Source organism: Pleuronectes platessa, chromosome 7 (assembly GCF_947347685.1).
Source record: "Pleuronectes platessa chromosome 7, fPlePla1.1, whole genome shotgun sequence".
In the NCBI taxonomy this organism is placed as follows: Eukaryota; Metazoa; Chordata; class Actinopteri; order Pleuronectiformes; family Pleuronectidae; genus Pleuronectes; species Pleuronectes platessa.
Window position 1 is genome coordinate 27,050,197 of NC_070632.1, and position 24,348 is coordinate 27,074,544.

The 24,348-nt window shown below is 40.4% G+C and overlaps 1 protein-coding gene and 1 long non-coding RNA gene across 2 annotated transcripts in view; one reads left to right on the forward strand and one right to left on the reverse strand.

Moving 5' to 3' along the window:
* Positions 1 to 24,348, forward strand: part of LOC128443840 (alpha-1,3-mannosyl-glycoprotein 4-beta-N-acetylglucosaminyltransferase C) — a 57,826-nt gene that overhangs the window by 14,948 nt on the left and 18,530 nt on the right. The gene's annotated exons all lie outside the window — the stretch shown is intronic.
* On the reverse strand, positions 14,154 to 15,747 carry LOC128443841 (uncharacterized). The gene is made up of 3 exons (XR_008339065.1): positions 15,424 to 15,747; positions 14,604 to 14,751; positions 14,154 to 14,367 (listed from the first exon to the last, which is right to left on the reverse strand). It is a non-coding gene; the product is annotated as an uncharacterized LOC128443841 (long non-coding RNA).

Here is a 24,348-nt window from a genome sequence, read left to right on the forward strand (position 1 = left end):
AAAAGAAATTTTGATAATTTAGTTATATTAAGATTTGTACTAAATTATTGAGTCACAAATGTGCTACATTTAGGTATCAATGTTTTCTGATCGATTTAAACTGTATATGTTTTTTTTGTTTGCAATTTTTTTAAACATATTTTTATCATTTTTAGATTTGTGTTTGTTACCGGAAAAGATTAATAGAACAGTAACAGTGGGTACTTGAATCTGAAAATAGCAGATGCATGTCTGCACCGTGGAGCATACACATGATGATCAGTGTTGCCATTTTATGTTTAGAGGACACTCAAACCTTGTTGAGGCAAGAGACAAATAATCACTCTGCTGTAGCTTCTCTTTCAGATAAAAGCAGTCTGTTGGGCCAGTCAAACAGCCTTGAGAACACACAATAAATATATTCTGTCTCCAAAATCAGGAGCTCACTCTCTTTATGTCCCCCACTTAAAATCGCCATCAGCTCATATTGAATGCTTTTTTGCTGCTGGATGTATCCAATAGTATGACAGTCACTAAAACCTGACAGAAGATATTGTTTGCAACCCTCTCAGCTGCCTGGGTTTTAAAACACTGCATAAACAACACCGACATTTGACTGTTTTGACAACAGTCTAAAACAGGTACGAACTAGAAGTGTGGTCGTTGAGCACATACGTCTGCCAAGGCGGAACAACATATTACATATATTTAGGAAGTGGAAAAGGAAATGCTGTATCTGCTCATTCATCTGTATCTGCTGCAAAATGCAGTTGGCTCTTCCTTGGGTCATGTTCTACCCCTCTACAAAATTCACAATAAAAAAACATAACATTCCTGGGAGGTGGCTTTACTTTCACAAGTTAATTGACGAGTTCAGATATTTCAGAAATTCCATGCACCTAACTTATTTCTTTCTGGCCCAGTCTACTGACATTTTATATCCCATTCAGCACCTCCACCTACCACACACAATAATTGTCTGTAAATGGATATTAACATTTTTATTATACACAAACAGGGACTTGGGTTTGCCACTAATGGCAATAATTGTGTCCCAAAACAAATCTACTTATACTTCTGTGATATAATCAAAACTATATATCGCATTCAGTTATTTTATCAGTGTTTATCATACCACAGGAAATTGTGGCTGCTGCACTTAGATGCTTCTCCTGACTGAGGGTGAACTTTTAGAGAGATATCAAATGGTGATATATGATGAGATCAGATATGGGTTGAGGTGAACCGAGTGTCTTTGTCTAATGACTCAAATATCCGCTTTCACCTCTGTTGGCAGAAGTAATTATGACTAAGTCACATGAGGCGATAAGAGGGCGAGTGAAGGAAACATCAGAGAAACACACTGAGGAGGAGATAAAAAAATGCTGCTCAAACTCAAGTCATTGTTGTGTTTTAAATTAAACAATTGTTATGCCTCCGCACTTGTGCCAGCAACTAATGACCTGCTTAAATGTTGGTGGTTAAAGATCAATGTCCTCGTGACCTCACTAATTGTTTATGTTCCGTGATTTCTTAAGATCAGTCTTCAAATTTCGTAGAAAAGCTGAAGTGGACATAAATATGAACTAATTATATTTTGGTGGTCAATGGTCAGCGTGATTTTACATAAATGTGGGAAAATTATGTATGTAAATAGAAACTGCAATGGTTGGCAGAGGCATACAGCAGCGCCGCGGTATTTCTAGTTTATGTTTAAATTTAGAACAAAATTAGGTATCAGAGCATCCAGCCTACTGACAGTGATACTGTTGAAACTGGATGTTGGGGAAGGGCAATGCACAGGGAGCAGCCACTCTACAGCGTAAGCTAATGGGACATTGTTTAGATTTGGAAAACCTTTTTTCCAATGGACGAGTAGAGACTATTGTTTTGTAACATGTAATCTATTTATCATAACTGTCAGTTTATGATCTTTACTGTCCAAGCAGTAGCAGTCCTAGCAGTCGCCTTAAATTTTATTAAATTTCTCACAATCTAAAATATCATTCCAAGAAATATCAGCAAAAATTATTCTGTCTTCTGGTGGATATGGGTTGCACTTTACTCATTATGTAATAAACAGAAACTAACTAAGTAATTACTGCCAGAAAGATAGATGTAATGTAACTATGACAGTTTACCAACATAAATACATATAAATAAATGATAAGCAGTAATAATACTTTTCAAAATGAGCAATAACCAAATTGGTTACTTAAAAAGTGGATGTGTGGACTTGTCACAGGAGGGACAATCAGATGGGAGCTTATCAAACCATCGTTTGATGAGTGAACCGTGAAGAGCACACCCGTCAAGATGCTGATTCAGATCAGGGATTATTTGACTAATTTGCAGGGATATTCTCCTCTTTTTGACACTAACCGAAGCCCCTCAGTGATTGAATCAGATAGGCGTTTGACATTCAGGGCTTGGTTGCACCCCTCCTTTTCGTATATCCCTGAGAGGATTTCATCACAGTGCCTGCAACTCAGCTCTCACATTCTGATTTCTTCCTTTTCCATTTCTACCCTGCAGTTGTACCCTGCTGTAGCAGCCCTACTCTGGCCCAACTATTGTTATGCTACAGTGTCGTCATCCTTTTGTCTTCAGTTGGTCTACTGAGCAGTATCACATGGGCGTGATTTCCATGCATGTTTCATTTGGGATGCAGGTGGAGTGCAGCAGATGCTGGTAGCGGAGTGATACGTTTCCAGCAGTGGGGAATGTTTCAGAGAGGCAGGCAGAGCAAATTACTTCATGCTGCCTGTCTCTCCTGTGCTGAAAGTCTCTTCCTGCTTCTTGCTGCTCTCTGTCAGGACGTCTCCACCTCTCTGCACTCCTCCATGATTTAAGAAGTATTCGGATTATTCCTTTAAACTGACAGTAAATATACAATACTTCTATATTTATCTATGTTTGATATTGCGCAGTGTCATAATCTAACAAACCACTATGTCTGCTCGACCGTCTTTATTATATTTTGAAGGTGGAAAAATTGGAGTTAATCCAGCTCTACTTTGTAATTCACACTAAAGGGAGAGCTGGGGATTGAGGATTTTTTCTGCATTTTGTCCTGTGTAGTTCTAATCTGGTGAAGACGTTCATGCCAGCAGCGTTTAAATTTGGCCTAAATTTGCTGACATCTCCTACCATTGAAACATAAAGAACAACTTCAAAAATACTTATTACAGCAGCAGACAGGTTTCCTCTGTCAGCTTCAGCAGACATGCATAATATGAAGCATATTCTACTGAAACTGACAGTGACTGGTTTGTTAGCTTCATTCAATCTTTTTGGGATTTATCTTGTGTAAAATGAAAGTTTGAGCCTTCTCAATTTCAAAATATCCCAGCAGACAGCTACATTGTACACAGCTCCCCAAGTCTTAATAAACTAAGCCAGTCTGCTCTGAAGGTGACAGGATTGTGAGACGCGCCCCCCCCCCCCCCCCCCCCCACACCTTCTGGCGGATCCTGTTTTACAGTTTCCTGACAGAGCCCTTTGATAGCAGTGGATGTTAGAACTTCAAAATGCGAAAAAAGTATCCAAGAGCTTTTTCCTGAATAAGGACAGTTTCTGGCTGTTTCTTGGAAATGTTTGAATGTGGAGGTAAAGAAACAGCCGAGAGATTGTAAAAAAACAAACATATTTGGAATTGTTCTAAAATGATTGTTCTTGCGCCAGTTGTGTTGTTAGGCATCCAGTAATATTAGAGCAGTTCTCAGCAAAACAAAGATGAGTGAGGAAAAGTTGACATATTACTACATAAACAATATTTTAAGATGAGAAAAATATCAATATAAATATGATCAGTGTTTAGTACAGTTGCCTCAAAGCAAGAAGGTTGTTGGTTTGAACCTGCCGGCCAGTCAGAGCCTTTCTGTGTAAGGTGTGTCTACATTTGTGCTCTCCAGGTACTCCAGCCTCCTCCCACAGTCAAGACGTGAGGGTAGGTTAACTGGGGACTCTAAACTGACCGTAGGTGTGAATGTGGGTGTGAATGGATGTTTTGTCTCTGTATGTTGGCCCTGTGGTACACTGCCGACCTGTCCAGGGTCTACCCCGCCTCTCGTCCAATGTCAACTGGGATTGATCTTTGCCCCCCCGCAGCCCTTAAAAGTTAGACAGTATAAATAAGGAGTGATTGAATGTTTTGCTTTGACTAACCGAACCAAATACAGATCTCCATGTTATGACAAAGTCTGGGTGCAGTGTGACTCAGGGGCTGGTCGTGGAGGTGAGTAGGTGGTCCTGAGTAGACAGAACAAAAGGCTAAAGGTACAAACACACAGACACACAAACACAAAAAAACAAAACGTAAAAATTCACAAGCAAAGATAGAGCAGAGATGGTGGGTGAAGGATAAAGCAAAAAGGACTAAACAGATTTTCATGGAAAAATGGGGTTGGGCGTTTCCCACAGAAAAATCCTTTGGATAAGGGGATGGATCCAGGATCCAAGATAAAGCATTTTGCCATGTTTTGGTGAGAAAACGTAATGGGTTTTGATGAAAAAAATCTGGCATATTAAGATGACTGATATCTATGAGTGTTGTCTAATTTGGTGCAGAACAAAATATAAATCCATCTCAAGTGAATTTTTTTTTAATGTGGTTTCATAAGGAGAGTATTGGAAGTCTCATTTTAGTTGCTGTCATTGCCTTCAGTTAAACAATATATAGGTCATTTCTGCTCGTGGCTCAGCATTGTGTTTTAAATGTTTCCCCCAGTTAAAGATTACTACTCCTGTCTTATTCAGTGACTCTTCAAAATTCAATGTTATTTTATTCTGACAATGTACACATGCTCCTGTGGATGTTTGCAATGGGTGGAGAGGTCAGCTCAAAACAAATTTTTTTTTTTAAATGTTGTTGAGCAGCACAGACACAAAATAATGATCCACGAAGCTGATGTCCAGGGTTCACTGTCTGGCATGGCCACCTGGGCGGGTTTCTGTGTGGGAAGCCAGTGAGGAATTGTTCCATTGTTGCTGTGTAAGCTTCTTCCACAGGTCTGTTGGGTGTCTGCGTTGAGGTGGAAGTTGTCTTGGGAGGAATCTCTCTGATACCACGCGTCTCATTGTACACTATGTCCTTTCAGTGAAGATATGGTTTCACAGGTCCTCTCCGACATCCAACCTGGGTCCAGTGTTTGGCTTTTGCAAATTATTTAGTCAAAGAAGGGTCTGTTCGTTCATGATCTTTTTTAAATATGTCTGATATCCAGGTGTCTTTTAGTTAGCAAGATTATGCAAAAAGTGCTTGGTGGATCTCAAGGAAACATGGTGGAAGGATGTGGTTATCAGTCAGGAAAGAGACCATAAACTTGGGGTATGGATCCAGCTCAGGGATGGGGATTTTTTTTTTATCACTTTCTTTAACATTACATGATAGGGCTTTTTGCAACATTTCTGTTGATTTCTCAGAGAATAATTAATTGATCTTGAACCAAAAATTCTGACATGTTCAGGAGACTGATATTCATGTGGTCTCATGAGAGGACTGTTGGACCTTGGCGGAGGTATGCCCTCTCTGAATGATTTAGATTAAACATGTGTGTTGGTTCTGTTCAGTTCGACCACATTTTGTGATGAAGACTCATTGGGTTGGGGTAGATTTCAAAGCTGTTTCAGATCAGGCCTGTATTTTTTGCTAATCAGTGGAATCACATGTCTCCTGCTTTCCCAGACCCAAAGTTGGGGCTTAGCCTTAAAAGCAGCACAGGCAGAAGCGTCTGTGAAACAAGACAGATGTCGGTTCAAATTGTAGAATCAAAGTGAAACACATCATACGTTAAGATTTCAGTAAGAAAATTAGATTTGATCACCTTCTACATAGAGGCAAAAGTCTGATAAACATGGTAGGTGAATAAAAAGAGCGACATGAGAGTGGTATTGACTTCAGGAACAAATTAGAATTGATCTGTTCAGCAGTGGGAAGATGGTTTACACTTCCTGCAGTGAATTGTTATGCTGGTAGACAGAGTGAACCTCTGGCAGAGTCAGCCTCTCATTATTCGTGCAGGCATGCAGTCCTCAGATTGGAAATGAGCATGACTTCAGATGGCCCAAAGAAATCTCAATTGATGAGGATGAGGTTGGCGTGGACGTCCTTCTCCAGTGTCACACTTCTCATCAAAACAGCTCCTCAGTAAAGAAAAACAGTCACAGAGCGAGCTGCTGCTAGTGCTGCCGCCGCAGCTCTTAGCAATGAAAGACATTCACCAAAAAAAATGAAGAATGTTATTTTTCTCCAGCACATCCATATCTCTACTTTAAAGGCTGATAAATAAAAGTGTTAGTCTGAGCACTGTCCTTGGCTCCTCATTTTAAGAACAAACCTGCCTAAGAAATTCTTCAACAGCATAACTTTTGTTTTCTCGAGCAGAGCGGCTTGCAGGAGCTAATAATGTTCTCGCTGACAGATAATGTAATAAGTTGCACAAATTAAAATGTTCCACTAAATTGGCTGGTGCCATGGCACTGTGCAGTAATATATTCCAGATAATTAAATACCACTTCTACAGTGCTGCCTTATCAATTAATTGCTCATGTTTTACATTATCTTCAATTGATTTTAAATATTGAGCTAAGTTTTGAATATTGGAACAATTTATCCAGTGCTCTAGTTTATCTCGTGCTCCTTTCACTGTCTGTGTATTTTGTGAAGCATGGCCTGTTGTTTTTATCTTTGGAGATCATTGTGCAAAGGATGAAAGTTTATAATTTTTACTTCTTGAATAAATTAAGACTTTCCCTTTTTGTCCCTAAGTCTTATTTTTCTTTGTTGAATCCCATTAAATCTGATTTGTCTCGTCCAAAACAATTTAATAACATCCACATCAATTCAATCTCATCTTATCCAATCCATTTCAATTTACCCAATTTCTATCAAAACAGATAAGTCTTAATGTGACATTTTCTCAATGTAAATGTGCATTTTCTGAAAGTGAGGGTTATAATAATTTAGACAATGAAACTCTCTTTTGGATCAACTCTGACATGTTTTTCAAGTCAAGATCTTGATAATGGAAAATTGTACCTTAAAGTCTAGTCTAAAGGCTGAGCTTTTCTTTGCATCCCACTGACTAAGTGCCCCTGAGCAACGCACCTTACTCCCTCTAACATCTGCTCCCCAGGCACTCTCCAATAGCTGCCCACTGCTCCGTGTGGCCACTACCCTGGTGTGGGTTGTGTGCCATGTTCTGTGTTCACATACAGATGGGTTAAAAGCAGAGGGTGAATTCTACATTGCATGTAGCATGATTGTGTGTGCATGATTGATGCAGGACCTATAAAGGAATCTTAATCTCAATCTTTTGTCCATCTGCTGAGGAAGACATTTGATATGTCTCTCTTCAGAAAACTTCAGAAAAAGCTGTCCCTGGGTTGATGTAAGGTCGTATAGATGCCTGTAGTTTCTTACCAACTCGCAAAGTCTGTTCTCGTGGCTGAAATAGTCTGAACCAGTGGCTGCACTGCCCCCCAAGATTTCTAGCAGTACTGCTCTTTTTTGTCCATATATGCAAGCTTTCACAGGAGAAGTAAGAGTATGGACAGAGGGCTGTGTCCATCGCCGTATTCGCAAATGAGCTTAAATATGTCAAACAAGAGTTGAATGTCCTTATGCACCTGAAAGCCCTTTTCTAGGCCTTCCCGCTTGTAACAGTATGAGCTTTAAAAGTGAATATATCACCATACATTCTTATAAAATCCTCATAAGTATAAAATATTAAAATATAATATTCTATATGTTAAAGTGGTCTATTGAAGATGAATGAGGATAACACAGTACAAACTTCAAGCACAACAAGACATAACCAGACATTGACCAGAAGGTTAGAATCTTCCCCATTCCTAATGCAGAAGTGTCCTTGGGCAAGATACTGAACCCTTTATAGAGAAAGGTGCTATGAAAAGATGCACTCTATGCATGTGTGGGTGACTTGGTGAATGTAGAACTGTACTGTAAAGAGCTTATAGAGGTCATCAAGACTATACAGACCATTTACCATTTACAGGAGAAAACAGGACAGTCTGAACAGACCATAGCAAGTCAGAGGCTAGAAGTGCTGCCAGCTTGTGTAACAGTGAAGTGGTAAAAGATTGTAGCATTACTCATCAAGTGACGGTTATTTACATCATAGTGAGATATTACAGAAAAACACAAGTGTGGGTTGTACTCCATACAAAGCGAAGCGGTGCAGAAACAGGACGCCATCCAAGAGCAACTCAGCCTCTTGCGTTCCTGATTGATGAGCTTTCTGGGAAGCATCATTTAATGTCCCGGTGATCTCCAGAGGATTTATTAGCATCCTATTATGTTCATCTTATAGTAGCAGCTTCACTTGTACACTGTTGGCAGGCAGCGGAGGAATTTTGGTTTAGCTACCCTGCACTGTCGGGCTACATTCACAACATGGGCTTTCAGGCTTGGTTCCAAATTACCTGATTTTTTTTCCCCTCTGGAGCACTGATCAAGTCTCTGCTTGGGTGTTATAATTATCTGCTAGTGTAGAGGGTAAGAAAAGCCGCCATGCTTTAACTGCTGACAAATTTACACCCAAGTTGGTGATAACCAAAGTTATGACCACATCTCATTTGCAAGATGTATGAGGAACCATGAAATGCGGACATACACATATGCATACATATCGTGCACAAATTGTATGAAAACTATGAAAGATGTAATCATGAATTGGACAACGTTTAGCACTGCCTTCAAAATGTGAGAAGCTGCATTGGTGTGGGTATGTTGACCCCAGAAGATGAAAGACAAAGCAGGACTGTTACGCTTATAAATTGTATCAGATGTTTGAAAACTGCACAACAGAGAAGGATATAGAAACACGGGAAAGTGAACACAGCATAATATCTGCCCCATTTATAGCATTTGTGAAAGTAAATGATAGAATTAAAGCATTCAAGTTATAAAGTTATCCACCACCAATGTGTGTTTACTTGTATTTGTCCAATACGGGATGTTACCCTATTAAGTCTGTTTGCTTTTGTTCTATCTGCTGGGCCAATGCTATGGTCTTAATGACGTAAAGGGACGGCATTTTTCTTCACCACACCATTTTCACTATTCTGTGTTTATTTTGCTAACAGTTTCTCTGATTTTGTCAGGGTTTGGTAAATCAAGTGGACCCAGGATGCAGAGTTTTAAACTAAATGTGTCCTTTTAATAGGAAAATCTCCAACAGAAAAAAACAACTAACAGAGGAATCTCAAAAAAGTCTAAACTGAAAAACAACTCAGAGCACGCCGGGGAAAACACTAGGAACTTACTACAAGGTAGAGGACGGGAGCACAGGAGACAAGGGATTGATGACCAGTGTTGCCATAGTTACTTTGAAAAAGTAACTTAGTTACTTTACAAGTTACTTGATTTTAAAAGTAACTAAATTAGATTACAAGTTACTTGATTTTAAAAGTAACTAAGTTAGATTACAAGTTACTTTATTAGTTACATTCAGCAGCTGCCGACAACACCCCCGCCGCCTCAACATAAAAATGACAACCGGTTTGGCCAACACTAACTTTATTAGACACCGCCGGAGGCCCCCCCCCCCCGCGCGAACGGAGGGTTCCCCCAACGGGCGCTGTAGCTGAGGTGATCTGACGGGACCGACACGCGTCCAGAGTCGCTGCCGCCGACCGTCGTACCCGGTCCCCTCCAACCGGTCCCCGCCTTCCGCAGCGCCGACGGACACCGCCCCGCGGTATACTATAAGGAAAGCCCCCGCACCGCGGACGAGCACCTCCCCCCCTAAAAAAACGTCGAGGCGTGCCGCACACCGAGCCTCCGGCGGCGTGGTGAGGAGGGCGACGGGGCGACTGCTCCCCCAGCCGCAGGACGTGCCCAGCGGGTTAACCACAAATACCGAAATAGTAACGCAAGGTGACTTGGACAAGTAACTTTAATCTGATTACTGGTTTGGAAATAGTAACGCGTTAGATTACTCGTTACTGAAAAAAGCGGTCAGATTAGAGTAACGCGTTACTAAGTAGCGCGTTACCGGCATCACTGTTGATGACAGGCATTACGACAACGAACCGACAAGGACAAAGGGAAGCACAGAGACTTATATACACACACAGGGAGGGCAGGGTGCAATTGAACACAGGTGGAACACATGAGGACAGGTGCAGATAATCACAAAGACAGGAAGTGAATAAAGAAAACACGCTAGGAGCAGAAACTAACAGAACACAGGGAGTGGGAAGACATGAGACATAGAAACAACTCATATACTAACATAAACACAGGGATAACCATGAAACACAAGGAGGAAATAATTAAACTGAAAACACTCTTCATAAAGAGGCGGAAAACACACTTAGAAGACAAAACCATGACAGATTTCTATGTATACAGTCTGCCCCCACATATGCTGCTCATGGGTATAGTAACTTAACTCAACCTGCATGTGCATCACATTTTTTCACAGTTTTGAACATGACAAGGATGAGGCTTTGACAGGAAGACACTTACATCAAACATTAACCGTGACCATTTCAACATGCAATATTGATGACTAAAGTGTAGTTTAAGGATAATGATAATACTTAGATAATTGAAATCCAGTAAGTTTGGACGATTGTTCCAGGTGAGATCTGTGTTGGGTGCACAACTGAGGGCAGTGACTCTTTCGTTTTGACATAACAGAATTCTGAGAGTCCTGCACTTATTTCATTAGAATCAAAGCAGACATGGAAATGTCACTCTTCAGTCATGACCATGATCTTTCTTCATCTTTAACCAGTGCTTTTTGTGCTCATGCCCACTTGTGCCGCTCCAACTAAAAGTGGCCATTTGCGTTCAAAGTCCTTTTTCCTTTAAATGTAGCGTTTGTCAAAAGTATTTCTTACATTGGCGGCTGTGGATGAGGGGTAGAGTGGTCGTCCTCCATCCTGAAGGTCGTCAGTTCGATCCCCAGTATTCCCTACCTGCATGCCGATGTGTCCTTGGGCAAGATGCTGAACCCTGAATTGCCCCTCATACAACATCAAAGTGCTGCTAATAGATTCACTGTGTGAATGGGTGAATGTAAAACTGTACTGTAAAGAGCTTAGAGTGGTCATCAAGAGCTTGGTGGAGCTTGGTTTCCCTCAATTATGGTATCTCTGAATCATCATTTCTTGGAAAAAAAGGATGTAAGTGACGGAGTTAGCTTCAGAGCAGAGCTTTGTGCGCTCTGACACCTCTCCCACCTCCTCTTCTCTGTGGAGCTGTGGGATGATTTTACAGCGAGCTCTGTCGTTTCAGAGTGACAGAGATAGAGGCCATCTGAGCGTCACTATGCTTCTGAGTTTGCGCTGATGCTTCCACGACACACGTCGCCATGGAGACCAACATCTTCTCCCCCATATTCCCCTGGCTCTCTAAATCTTCTTATTTCCCATATATGTAAATTTTAAACTAGGGGCAATGAGACTGTGCCCTTCTTACTGCTGCCTGCCTCCGTGTGGATTTCCCCTTTTCCTGCAGAGCTCTGAGAAAGTGATGGGCTTCGAGAATGCTTTCCCGTATTTCTCTCACAGGCAGTTTCATTTCACATGTGAAATCATAGCTTCCCCTGCGCATATTTTGCATTGATGCAACACATGCTTTCATGCATCCAAAGTGACAAGTAGATGGGGCCTCACCTTGGGGCATTGTTAACTTCTCACAGGAGCGTTGTTTTGTTATTGGAAATGTGTTTCAGACTAGCCTGACACTTCCCAGTACCCCTGTGGTGCTTCTGGCTGATATGAATTTATTATTGGCAATTCCTGGGTGATATCATATCCCTTCACCCTATTGCCCCACAGCAAGTGAAACGTAATAACAGGAGAATTGATTATATTTGGACAGAGCAGCAGAGCAGCACTCAGAGAATGTGTTTACTGTAGTCTTCCTCTCGTCTAAATGCCAAGAATCAGCTCTCAGCAGGCGCTCCTCTGCCCGATGAATGATTAATGAGTGAGAGTGCTTCCATAACTGGCCACACAAACAAATTTCCACCCAGGTCAGTCCTTTTCAAAAGGAAAATCCAGGACTTATTTTGTAAAGGCAGAGGTTAAGTTTAAATCCCTGGTATAACTATTGAACATATGTACTAGGAATACACTCAGTTGCCAGTTTATTTATTAGTCTAACAGTGATGTCACAATTCCCAAATGTTGTAATCAATACTGATTGAATTTCCATGTTGTCAGTATTGAAAACTATTAACAGAACAGTCGCATTTAGTAAAATATTGAGATTTCAGTTATCAGTTAATAGCTCAATGACTGTCAGGAACTGAGATGCAGAGATCGGCTCTATGAATCAGCAGGTATGCTAGACTTATCCAACGGAAATAATTATTTTCTCAAATTTAGAGACCCACACCAGCATCAACATTCCACTCCAGCTCTACTCATTGCCGGCACGACCGTATAAGTGAAGTAGGCAGTTCTTTTGCATCTTTTGCAATGGCGGCGAAATGTGATTTGCTGAGAAACGTGTCAATCACACTGCACCTGCAGCCGCCTCTTTCACCGCCCCCAGCTCTCAAAAGCCTGTGGTCGATTCAGCTTAACTTTAGAGCATACTGCAGCATGTCTAAACGACCAAAATGATCAGGTTGCGAATCTTGAAGTTCGTTGTTAAAATATATTGCAGTGTTGTGCATGTTCCTAATTTTTGTAAACGCTAAACTGAACAAATCAGTTAACAAATGATGAACATGAGTGCCGTTCACTCGCTGCTCACGTTTTTTAAGTCATCATCATAAAGGCAACAATGTGAAATACCACAACCCAGTCTCATCAGAAAACGTTCAGTGGCAACGTTGGTCCACTTGGAACGACGTTACCATCTCACAATCTGGCCTCTCAGATTGTGAGATGGTAACATTTTGTCAGCCCATTGTTTTGCATTGGCGTGTTCTCACGTCACGTGACTCTCAAGCTCCCGTCTGCGGAGAGGAAAACATGGCGGATATTCCTTGTTTTTTCAGATAAAAATATAATTTTGTAACTTAGTTTGGGCATAAAAATACATTCTGACACCATTTCTAGCGAGAAATGTGCTCTTTGCTTCCACAGTCTTCAGCCAGTTCGTGCTTATGATCAATATTTTAATAGTTATCACAAATGTTTTTATCGTTGCTATGAGGGTTGCTATGACGCTGCCATGCGGAAGACCAGGCCACAGCGTGCTGTTAAAATCACCGTCCCCGCGTGGCGTCGTTCAGTGATCGTGAATGTTATTCACGGTATATAATATTAATATTTGAGGCTAGATTACACCTCTATTGCTAAGGACCCATCGAGACCGGTCATCCCGAAGGGCGACCGACTGCGCCACGGACGGACTGGGCGAGCGGAACTGACGTGTGGCTTTTAGTAAACATCCGGTCCTTTAACTCGGGGCTGCGTAATAACCACCGAGCGCTTGGAAGACAAACGATGTCATCTTCCTTCTGTCAGGTGAGTAGTTTGTTGTTTTTAAAGATCGTTACGATCTAGGTTTACAGTCCGAGTGCTGAGACAGCGGATGCGAAGTCCGTTGATACACACAATGGCCTGTGCCATTGTGTGTAACCCCTGCCTCATTCATTGTAGTATTAATGTGTTTGTAGTATTAATGTGTTTGAATAAGTCAGGCTGCTGATTACCAGCTAGTGATTTGAGTCAAACATCTATTGCTATCCTCTGTGTTCATTTCTTTAATGTTAAGAATGTTTCTCATAAGACCTTATCAGATGCATTGTGAAACATCTGGGTCACCTAAATTTAGTGTAAACAAGAGAGTGAACTCTTGACTAATGACGGTATGTATTTTGCACTGATACACAAACTTGATGTTACACATCTTAAACAATATGATATGGGTGTCCCTAGACAACCAGACCTGTGTGCTTTGCTGTGACTATAAATGACTGGAACCTCAGATAAAGAAAGTTATTTTCTGACTTCCATAACTGAGGCATTCTCTACAGAATGTAATGTGCCCATTCTACTTCAGATCCATTGGATCATTGTTTGTTTATGTTGCTTAAAGCAGAGCATTCACTGCTTTAATGTAATCAGCATCTTATCTGACAATATCATGGTGTAGAAGTGCAAGGAAATACCATTATGTTATGATCAATGTAATTTATTGTGCACAAACATTACATTAAGGCATCTGCTGGAAATGATATGATCAACAATTCTCATGCAAAAAATACTTTAAAAACACCACAAATAGTGTTTTGGAGAGGGGGGTTTCAGAGGGAGGGGGCAGCTCTGGAGAAAGGTCTGTCAATCCAGGTCTGCTGCTTGGTGTGATGGAGACATGAGGTTAGCATCAGGAGCGGAGGCTGCAGGAGGGACCGTGGAGCTGAGGCACACCTGTACTGCTTCTCTTGAGAAGAACTGAAGGACACACAAACAAACCATAGTGTTAAATTATGAAGATGGTTCCCTCTGATTTTTTTGTTTTAAACATAAACGTCAGACAGGCCGCTAAAAACTAAAAATGCTGAAGCTAACAGCTACCCAACAGCAAGCTAATGCCTTCCTAAGGCTGCCAGGGAGTAGCATGAGTAGCCTTGTAGCAAGAGAGTGTAGCTAATCACAGCCCTCACAGTTCTTCATCAGTGGAGAAGTACCTCGCCATGTTTTCATCTTCAGAGGAGTCATCCAAAGACTGTGCTGCTGTTCCAGAATATGTCAGGCCCGCTGCAGCCTGCTGGGCTTGAACTCTGAGCACGCAGAGTAGGCCCTCACGTCCCGTCTCAGTAAATGCATCAGTACTGCCTGAGAATATATGATAAAAAACAAAACGTCTCAATAGTGCGTTTGTACGTGTGTATGTATACATACGTACACACGTACAGGGCTTTCTTTTCTACAGAAATATTTTTCCTGAGTTGATGTCTCTGCTTATGCCATCTAGAATGTGAAACCAAATATATTTTGGCATAACTGTATGTTTTCGGATTGTCTAACTGTGTATTTGTGTTAAAGTCAAAAGGTCAAGGCCACACTGACCTCATCTTATGGTTTCAGTTGTCAAGAGGCACAGTGTCATTTATACGAGAGAAAATATGTAGAAATATGTAGACGGACACTGCACTGGTTAGCGGAGTCATACAACGCAGTGCGGTAATTCTAGTGTAGTTTTTTTTTAATAAATGGGTTATCTTTTTTTACAATCTACAAAAAGTTATCTATACATTTGGTCACAGAATGTTACACAAATAAATTGGCATTAAAGTTGGCATCTTGCTGTCTGGCCAGTCTGACAATGCTCCTGAAGCGTCCATCAAGGGCTTTCTGCAGGTAATTTGGATTGTTTGTTTCTTTTGAAGAGGAGAATAACATGAATTCATACCAATATCAGTTTACAATCAAACCTTTTTGTGTTAACCTTGTGTAAACAGAGTCAAAGGACATTGTACAACAATGACACACATTTTTCCACAGTACCTGTCGTTCACTACTGAACTTCTGACACCCATTACTGGACTGTGTCTTCCTGTAGAGTGGTGATGTTCTCAACGTTCTTTTCGCAGTCTGTCAAAACAAAATTAGAGTTACAAATGTTAATGCCCCACAACCCATTGCCGATACGGTTTTATTTGCACACCACATCGGATCAAAACAAAACTGCAGTCTGTGAAACAAGCAGTTTTGGTAGATATAAGGGAAATGCTAATATTTCTACATGAAACATATTCAGTCCCTTAAGCAAAATAACAATGATGGCAGGCCGCAACCTCGATGCCTTCGTCTGCTTTGCTTACAGACTAGTTTGCGGAGTCTCGTGCAGCCGCCCACTGACCGATACATCATCGCTCTTTTCTGAAACTAATGAATGCAAATTCACACATGTAGACAGAAATAATCAGTATAAATTAAAAGGTGTAAAGATTGCTAACATTATGTTTGATGGGGGTCATCATTATACATAACAGAGGAAAACTTTGCAAATGCCTTCCTGTGGAAAAAGTTGTTTTCCCAGTTAAACAATCACAGCAGGGAAGCATGATTGATAAAAATTCTTTCAGTGTGATATTAACTTGTATGTCAGCAAGCGTACTTTGGGGATTTAATAAAAATGTATATTTGGCACATTATATAAAATGGTGTTTCTGGTATGTAACTTAAAAGTACCTCTTTAATGGTAGGATCATTTCTCTCCCTCATCTTCCTCGTGGTACGTGGATGATGGTAGTGGGCTCAACCCGGCTTCTCTTTCTCTCCAGTCTGCCCTTCCTGCTCTTCATCAAGCAAAACAAACTGTTCGGTCCAAGTTGGTGACGTTAATGAAACTCCTGTAGCTTCACTGGGATCCTCCTTGATTAAAAAACAGAACATAGCAATTGTTTTATAAAATGAATCGCAACTCCATAACATGAAAACATTATTGTCATAGTGCATACTATACATTAAACCAAATTGACCTGATATTGTGGAGTAATGGTAGAGAAATACACTCCTTATTAATCTAAAGCATTCATAAATCAAATTCATGTTTATATTTATATTGTAGCGTCCCTCAATGATGAGCTAAGCATCTTGAACTGGTTTCAACAACCATGTATTCACCTCCCAGGTAGCACAGGCTAATGTGGGCTGTAGCATGTGGCTATCAATGGCGTATTAGCTGAAGAACAGCATCCATTGTGTGTATCAACGGACTTCGCATCCGCTGTCTCAGCACTCGGACTGTAAACCTAGATTGTAACGATCTTTAAAAACAATAAACTACTCACCTGACAGAAGGAAGATGACATCGTTTGTCTTCCAAGCGCTCGGTGGTTATTACGCAGCCCCGAGTTAAAGGCGCAGTCGGTCCCCCTTCGGGATGACCGGTCTCGATGGGTCCTTAGCATTAGAGGTGTAATCTAGCCTCAAATATTAATATTATATACCGTGAATAACATTCACGATCACTGAACGACGCCACGCAGGGACGGTGATTTTAACAGCACGCTGTGGCCTGGTCTTCCGCATGGCAGCGTCATAGCAACCCTCATAGCAACGATAAAAACATTCGTGATAATTATTAAAATATTGATCATAAGCACGAACTGGCTGAAGACTGTGGAAGCAAAGAGCACATTTCTCGCTAGAAATGGTGTCAGAATGTATTTTTATGCCCAAACTAAGTTACAAAATTATATTTTTATCTGAAAAAACAAGGAATATCCGCCATGTTTTCCTCTCCGCAGACGGGAGCTTGAGAGTCACGTGACGTGAGAACACGCCAATGCAAAACAATGGGAGGACTAAATGTTACCATCTCACAATCTGAGAGGCCAGATTGTGAGATGGTAACGTCGTTCCAAGTGGACCAACGTTGCCACTGAACGTTTTCTGATGAGACTGGGTTGAATACCAGGACCAAGAGAACATGTGTGTGTGTGTTGTTGTGATTATTATACCTTGAGCATGACGTGAGAGATGTGTCCTTTGGGCAGTTAAACAGCAAGGTGTGAAGTTGAAGCACCCTGGGAGACTGAGTTCTGGAGGCTTTCCTTAGTCTCCAGAAAAAAGAAACATGTGGTTGCAGGCTTTGGCTACACATGTAGGCCCAACTATTGTTCACAAATTCTGAGTCCCAACAGTGTCCTCGACATACACACGCCCAGAGCTGTGCCAGGTCACACTTAAAATAAAGTAGTTCTAAGTTCAGTTCATGCAGATGAAAATGAAATAGTTCGTGTTCATAGAAAATTTGTAAAAATCTCAAACTAAAAAAAAAGTTTTAGGTGACAAACTTACAATCATGTGTTTAGTTATTAATCGATGGTGTCGGATCACATCTGCCTGATAATCTCTGGAGTGATTGCATGTATTGATCAGGTCCTGATGACTGGTGATGAGTGCTTTTTGTAAGGGAAGATTTCAACCACTACTCCTTGTGACTCCGTTTCAAGAGGCAAGATAACCCTCGAAAACGAGGGGTAGGGGTAAAGGGTCGGGTTAGGGAGAAGGGGTGAAATGTGGTTTTCTTGGCAGCAAAGTTTCCTGATTTACTCCCTGAATGGACTTGTTTCCAGAAGTGGACAGGTCAGCATCTCTGCTATGACAACACCCGGGCCAACTGTTTCATCGCCACTGATTAAATTCACAGATTTGAATCCTCTTGTTTTTATGCTTACAGAACCTGTCGTATATTGTTATGTTCCCTGGAAGATCCGGTTCTTTTGAAAACAACTTTGGTCGAAACAAAGGGAACTACTCATCACTGCCTACCCTAAATCATGTCCCTTACATGCAGGGTCAGAAGGAGAAAGAAAGTTCATTACTGATAGTCACAGTACTGGGTGTTCTTCAAAACTGAGAGTCTTGAGACATCATGCTATTTTTAATAATAGTCTCCACAGAATTGTCGAGTGGCACAACTTACACCTGCTACTCTTTTTAAATTAAGAAAATCCTGCTGTCACTATATTTTTCTTGCTGCAAGTTGTTTAAGATTTAAGAGGGTCACGTAGCCAGTCTTTACATTGCAACGCTCTGACTACATATTTGTGTCATAATTACAAGCATGACAAGCATACTTGTGACACTAGATGGTGAGGTACTGTACATAAAGGAGTAGTAATCTCTTACATGGTTTGCAGTTTTCGCTTCTATGGAATTGTATATATCAGTGTTTTATATCATGACAAAGGTAATATTGCATAACCACTAAATTTATTTTTGATATCTGTAATATTATATGATCACTATTTTTATGTATATTAACTTTTGATATCTATAATGTAACATATATTTATAATGTAACATATGTTTTAAATGTTTGATTTTGGTATTTAATGTTTGTTTTAAAATGTTTGATATCTGTATGTATGTCTTAAATGTGGACCCCACTAAAAGTAGCTCTGTCTTAGGGTAGATCTAATGGGGATCCTTCTAAATAAACAAAATAAACAAATGAGTATTTAAAGACGAAAAATGTGTTGCTTTTCCTCCCAATGCAAAAAAATTAAGCCAAAATATCCCTGATTTTGGTGCAGCCCTGCTGTGTGTTTGATAAATCACTTGGAGGGAGCCTGTCAAGTCATGGAGTGGAGCCGTGAAATCGAGATCCTGCAAATAAACCCACTTGATCAATTGTGAGTCAGCCTCAGCAGTCAATCACGACGTTTCACTCTAATTAGAACTAGTTAAAACCGAAGTTATCAAAAGCATGAACAATTAGACATACATCAGTGTGATAAGAACTAAACCTATACATTATTTAACATGTATTTTTACTTTTAAGTTTGGTCCATATCAAATCCATTGATATGGAGGAGCCGGGGTTTACAAACTAAACTGCAGCCAACCACCAGGGGTGGATCATGATGATTTTGCTTCACATTTGTGTAATTGTCATGTTATCCATCTTTGTGTGTAAAGCGGGTAAAAATAAGTATTGAACATGTCATCATTTTTCTCAGTAAATATATTTCTAAAAGGTGCTATTAACATGACATTTTCACCAGATGTCGGTAACAACCCAAGTAATCCATACATACAAAGAAAAACAAACAAATAAGTTCAGAAATTAAGTTATGTGTAATAAAATGGAATCACACAGGGGGAAAGTATTGAACACGCTTACTGAAATTTATTTAATACTTCGTACAAAAGCCTTTGTTGGTAATGACAGCTCCAAGACGCCTCCTGTGTGGAGAAACCAGTCGCATGTATTGCTCAGGTGTGATTTTGGCCCATTCGTTCACACAAACAGTTTTCAAATCCTGAAGGTTTTCGTGGGCCTCTTCTATGAAATCTGATCTTTAGTTCTTTCCATAGATTTTCTATTGGATTCAAGTCAGGTGATTGGCTGGGCCATTCTAACAGCTTTATTTTCTTTCTCTGAAACCAATTGAGAGTTTCCTTGGCTGTGTGTTTGGGATCATTGTCTGGCTGGAATGTCCACCCTCGTTTCATCGTCATCATCCTGGTAGATGGCAGCAGATTTTTCCATTCATCCTTCCTTCAATTAAATGAAGTTTGCCAGTGCCGTATGCTGCAAAACAGCCCCACACCATGATGTTCCCACCTTCACTGTTGCTATGGTGTTTTTGGGGTGATTGGGGCCATTTGACCTCCAAACATGGTGTGTATTATGGCATCCAAAGAGTTCAATTTTGGTCTCATCTGACCAGACTATATTCTCCCAGTGTTTCACAGGCTTGTCTAAATGTTGTGCAGCAAACTTTAAACGAGCTTCAACATGCTTTTTCTTCAGCAATGGAGTCTTGCGTGGTGAGCGTGCATACAGGCCACGGCGGTTGAAAGCATTACTTATTGTTTTCTTTGAAACAAGTGTACCTGCTAATTTCTGAAGTTCTCAAAATTGCTCCTTGGCTCTTGGACAACTCTTTTGATAATTATTTTTGCTCCTTTGTCCGAACTCTTGCGAGGAGCCCCTGGTCGTGGCCAGTTTATGGTGAAATGATGTTTTTTCCACTTCCGGATTATGGCCCCAACAGTGCTCACTGGAACATTCAGAAGTTTAGAAATCCTTCCAATGCCATCAGTATGTTTTGCAACAATAAGGTTGAGGCGATCTTGAGAGAGCTCTTTGCTGTGACCCATCATGAGACGTTTCTTGTGTGCCACCTTGGGAATGAGACACCTTTTTAGAGGCCATCAGTTGGGACTAAACCAGTTGATATTCATTTACACTGACAAGGGGCAGGATTGCTTTCTAATTATTGATAGATTCCAGCTGGTGTCTTGGCTGCGCTTGCCTTTTTGCCCCTCCCTTTCTTCATGTGGTCAATACTTTCCCCCTGTGTCATTCCATGTTATTACACATAACTTAATATCAGAACTTATTTGTTTGGTTTTCTCTGTATTTCTGGATTACTTGGGTTGTTACCGACATCTGGTGAGAATGTCATGTCAGTAGCACATTTACAAATATATTTACTGAGAAAAATGGTGACGTGTTCAATACTTATTTTACCCGCTGTATTTGTCTGTGTCAACAAATATCAGTATTGGCAACAATCTTTCCACTCCACAAGTTCACAAGACTTTTTCACGATTTTTATTTGAACCTCATAAAACAACATCATGGTAATAGTTAAGCTTGGTCGTGGTTTATTAACATGTTGATATTGTTCTAAATCTTCCAGTTAACTACTTCATTAGACCACAGTAACTGGTAAATGTTTTTAGATCAAAACATAAACAAATAACTAGCTAAATTTCATTATCAATTACTGGCCTTAACCCGGAAATGTTTTAAAATGTTATATAGATCTATTAAATCTGCAGCAGACATGATCTCAGGGTTCCATCTGTGGACTGAGGGTGAAATGTGTTCCATGTCATCGCTGTGGTGTGAACTCCAGTCACAAGCATAATGAATTTGTGACCTCACCAACAGCTGTTGGGGACATGGTAAACCATTTTTCTCTGCCAGAATAACCGTCCTTAGTCCTCAGATTTACACGTAAGTCGATCTCATGGAGAATATAAAAAAATCTGTGACGGGGCTGACTCAAGGTTCATCATGTTTCTTCCCTGCTCACTTTACCTGAAAAATACAAACTCTGTGTTTTAGGAAGCCAACCTGATAAACCCTTCAGCTTCAGTGATTAATGCTAAAGTGCCCTAGAACCTGGCACCTGCCCAGCTAAGCTCATTGAAATTGAACATGAAACTGTGAAATATTATTTAAGCTCCAGCACTCTGAAGCTCCAGTTCTCAAATACTGTTCCTCAGTGCAGTTCTGAAGGACTTAGACTTTCACTTTGTATCGTTTTAAAAAATACAGAGCTTTTTTTGCTCTTCCTTTTTTAATCAAAATTTTGAGTTACGAATTTTTTTTAAGATTAAGTCAAAAGGTTTATTGTAAGGAATAATTTTTACTTAATTATGTTTCGCCCTCCTTCTTTTCACACTTTCTTCCTTCCTTTCCTTCCCTCATTAATTTCTTCCATTCTTCCTTCCTTTTGTCGTTCCTTCCCTTCTTCCTTCCCTGCTTCCGTTCTTCTTCTTAAACATTTCTGAAAAAATTTTAACCATAAGAACTTAATTTACAACATTTATCATCCGCTTGCCTCCAATATATATCATATCGTATTCATTGCAGTTAATGTAACAATATTGTTACGAGTTTTACACTGGAATTTATTGTAGCACATGTATCTCACTAGATATCACTAGGTATCTCACTATTGTATCACACTAGAACGGGAAAAGAAAAACTTTAAGGCCTTTAATATTGGAAATGACTAAGGTACCCGTTCCCTGACGGACACTGCCGAACACTCACATGCCTGTGTCTCAAACATATAAACAACCTTTCACTCTCTGTCACAGCACGTTGAGTGAAAGCAGCAACAGTAAAACTAAATGGAGCTAGAATCATTACAATAGACAGCGGAATGAATCTGGACTGAATAGAACATAAAAGTGCTAATTTCTGATGTTCTTATGTGCCTCTGAGCAAGGATTACTCTAGTCACTGGTCAACCTTGGCCACTCCCACAATATGTCTGCAGTCAGCTGTTGTGTACGCGGCGCGTCAGCCAACTTTTCATTGATAGATCAGAAGAAAATAATGTGTTATCAAAGGCTATTAATGTTTCCAAGGCGAACACTTTTCTCAAAATGACCCCACTCACCATTACACCACCCACCTCCTGTCCTCAGCCTCTCACCCATTCCAGTCATTTTCAACCACTCAGCCCATGATGTCACACAGGCCTGGTAAAAATAAGACTGAGTCACCATGCAACACCACTGATGATGAACGCTACATAATTATCTGACAAGCTGTTTGAATCATAAATTAATACTGAGACAATCACACTATGTAATGAATCACTCAAAATATAAAGTTTTTCCTACTCTTCCATAACAGAGCAGTTAAAGACTATTGTATAAAATATATTATATAAAAAACATTTTACATTGCAACTGACATATTTCTACTGAAACTTTAACGGTAGGGAACATTTCCTTCACTCACCTCTCTCAATCTGCATCCCTCAGATTTAAAACACTTTCAGCGGCTCTATGCTCACTGACAAGCAATCAAAGCAAATATATCATAAAGCGCCTGTGAGACACCAACAACAACAATGTTGCAATCAGTGTAATGTTTTGCAGGAGATTGATTTATATTGAAATGCTGCTCGAAAATCCGCTTGTTTCCCTGTTTAGCTGCAAGCTTAGAGACAGCTGTTTGCAGTTTGATAGGAATGAATAAAACAAGTCAAAGATTTATTTTAGAGAATTGTACTGAAACGCTAAATGCTGGTGGCAGTGGCTCTGGAGGTAGAATGGGTCGTCAACTTAAAGAGGGTCGGCCATATCGTCTCCCCAAATCTGGGTGCTGAGTTGTCCTTGGACAAGACACTGAACCCAAAACTGTAGAAGTGTTGTGTGACAAAGAGCTACACATGGATGCAATGTATGAATGGCGAAACTGTAGTGTAAAGAGCCAGTAAGTTCACATCACTGCTGCAAACGTTCTCCAGACAAATAGAATACCTTTATACTTAATTTTATACTTAAGCCTCACTTGTTAATGCAACTTTACACAGTCTGATTTTGTGCGCTCTGAGGCATACTACGTGAAATGATGCACAACTTACTGGGTAACAGCATTAGGGGATGTAACAAAGTACATTAAATTCGTTACTGTACATTTTTAATGTATGTTTACTTTACTTAAGTAACTTTGTTTTCACTAAATGTAATAAGCAAATAACTGTACTTTCTGCTGCATAATGCGAGTGTGCGCTAGCCTCATGCAGCAAAGCCCTGCAAGAATCGCCGCTCAAACCAAGTGAGAGATGCCAGCTGAAATTGTACCGGTTTTATATTGTTCTTTGAATTTCCATGTTGCTAAAACCCCTGGTTTCTTTCTGTTGTGACTTTGAATCCAATTGCTTATGTCTGTGCAAATATTCATGCGAACATTTTATTAAAAAAAAGAGCTACACTTTTTGTAGTAAATTGGCTTAAGTGTGCATATCTACACTGCATCACAGACTTGGATCTGCTGGCTGCTAAGATAGTCACGTCAGCTCTTCATTCTGACAACCTTACATGCGTGAATGTGTGGTGCAGGTCGTGCGGCCGTGCCTGTTCTCATGAATTTTTAATCTGGTCTGCCCCCGTTGTCCAACAGCAGGAGGAGGGTAACTGCCGGAGCCTGGAGTCTGTGCAAACTCACTGGCCCCCTCCACCTTGATGAATAAGTAAACACATTGAACCAAGCAGAGATGCAGTCGGTGAAACTCTCAGCTGGAAGCAAGAAGATTTGCTTTCTTCCGAAATGAATGCTGTTTACTTGCTGATGATTCCTCAGCTCGCTCCCTCTGAACTCTATTAACATTTCCCTTTGGACTCTGGATTCATGCGTCAACTCTAATTCTGACCAGG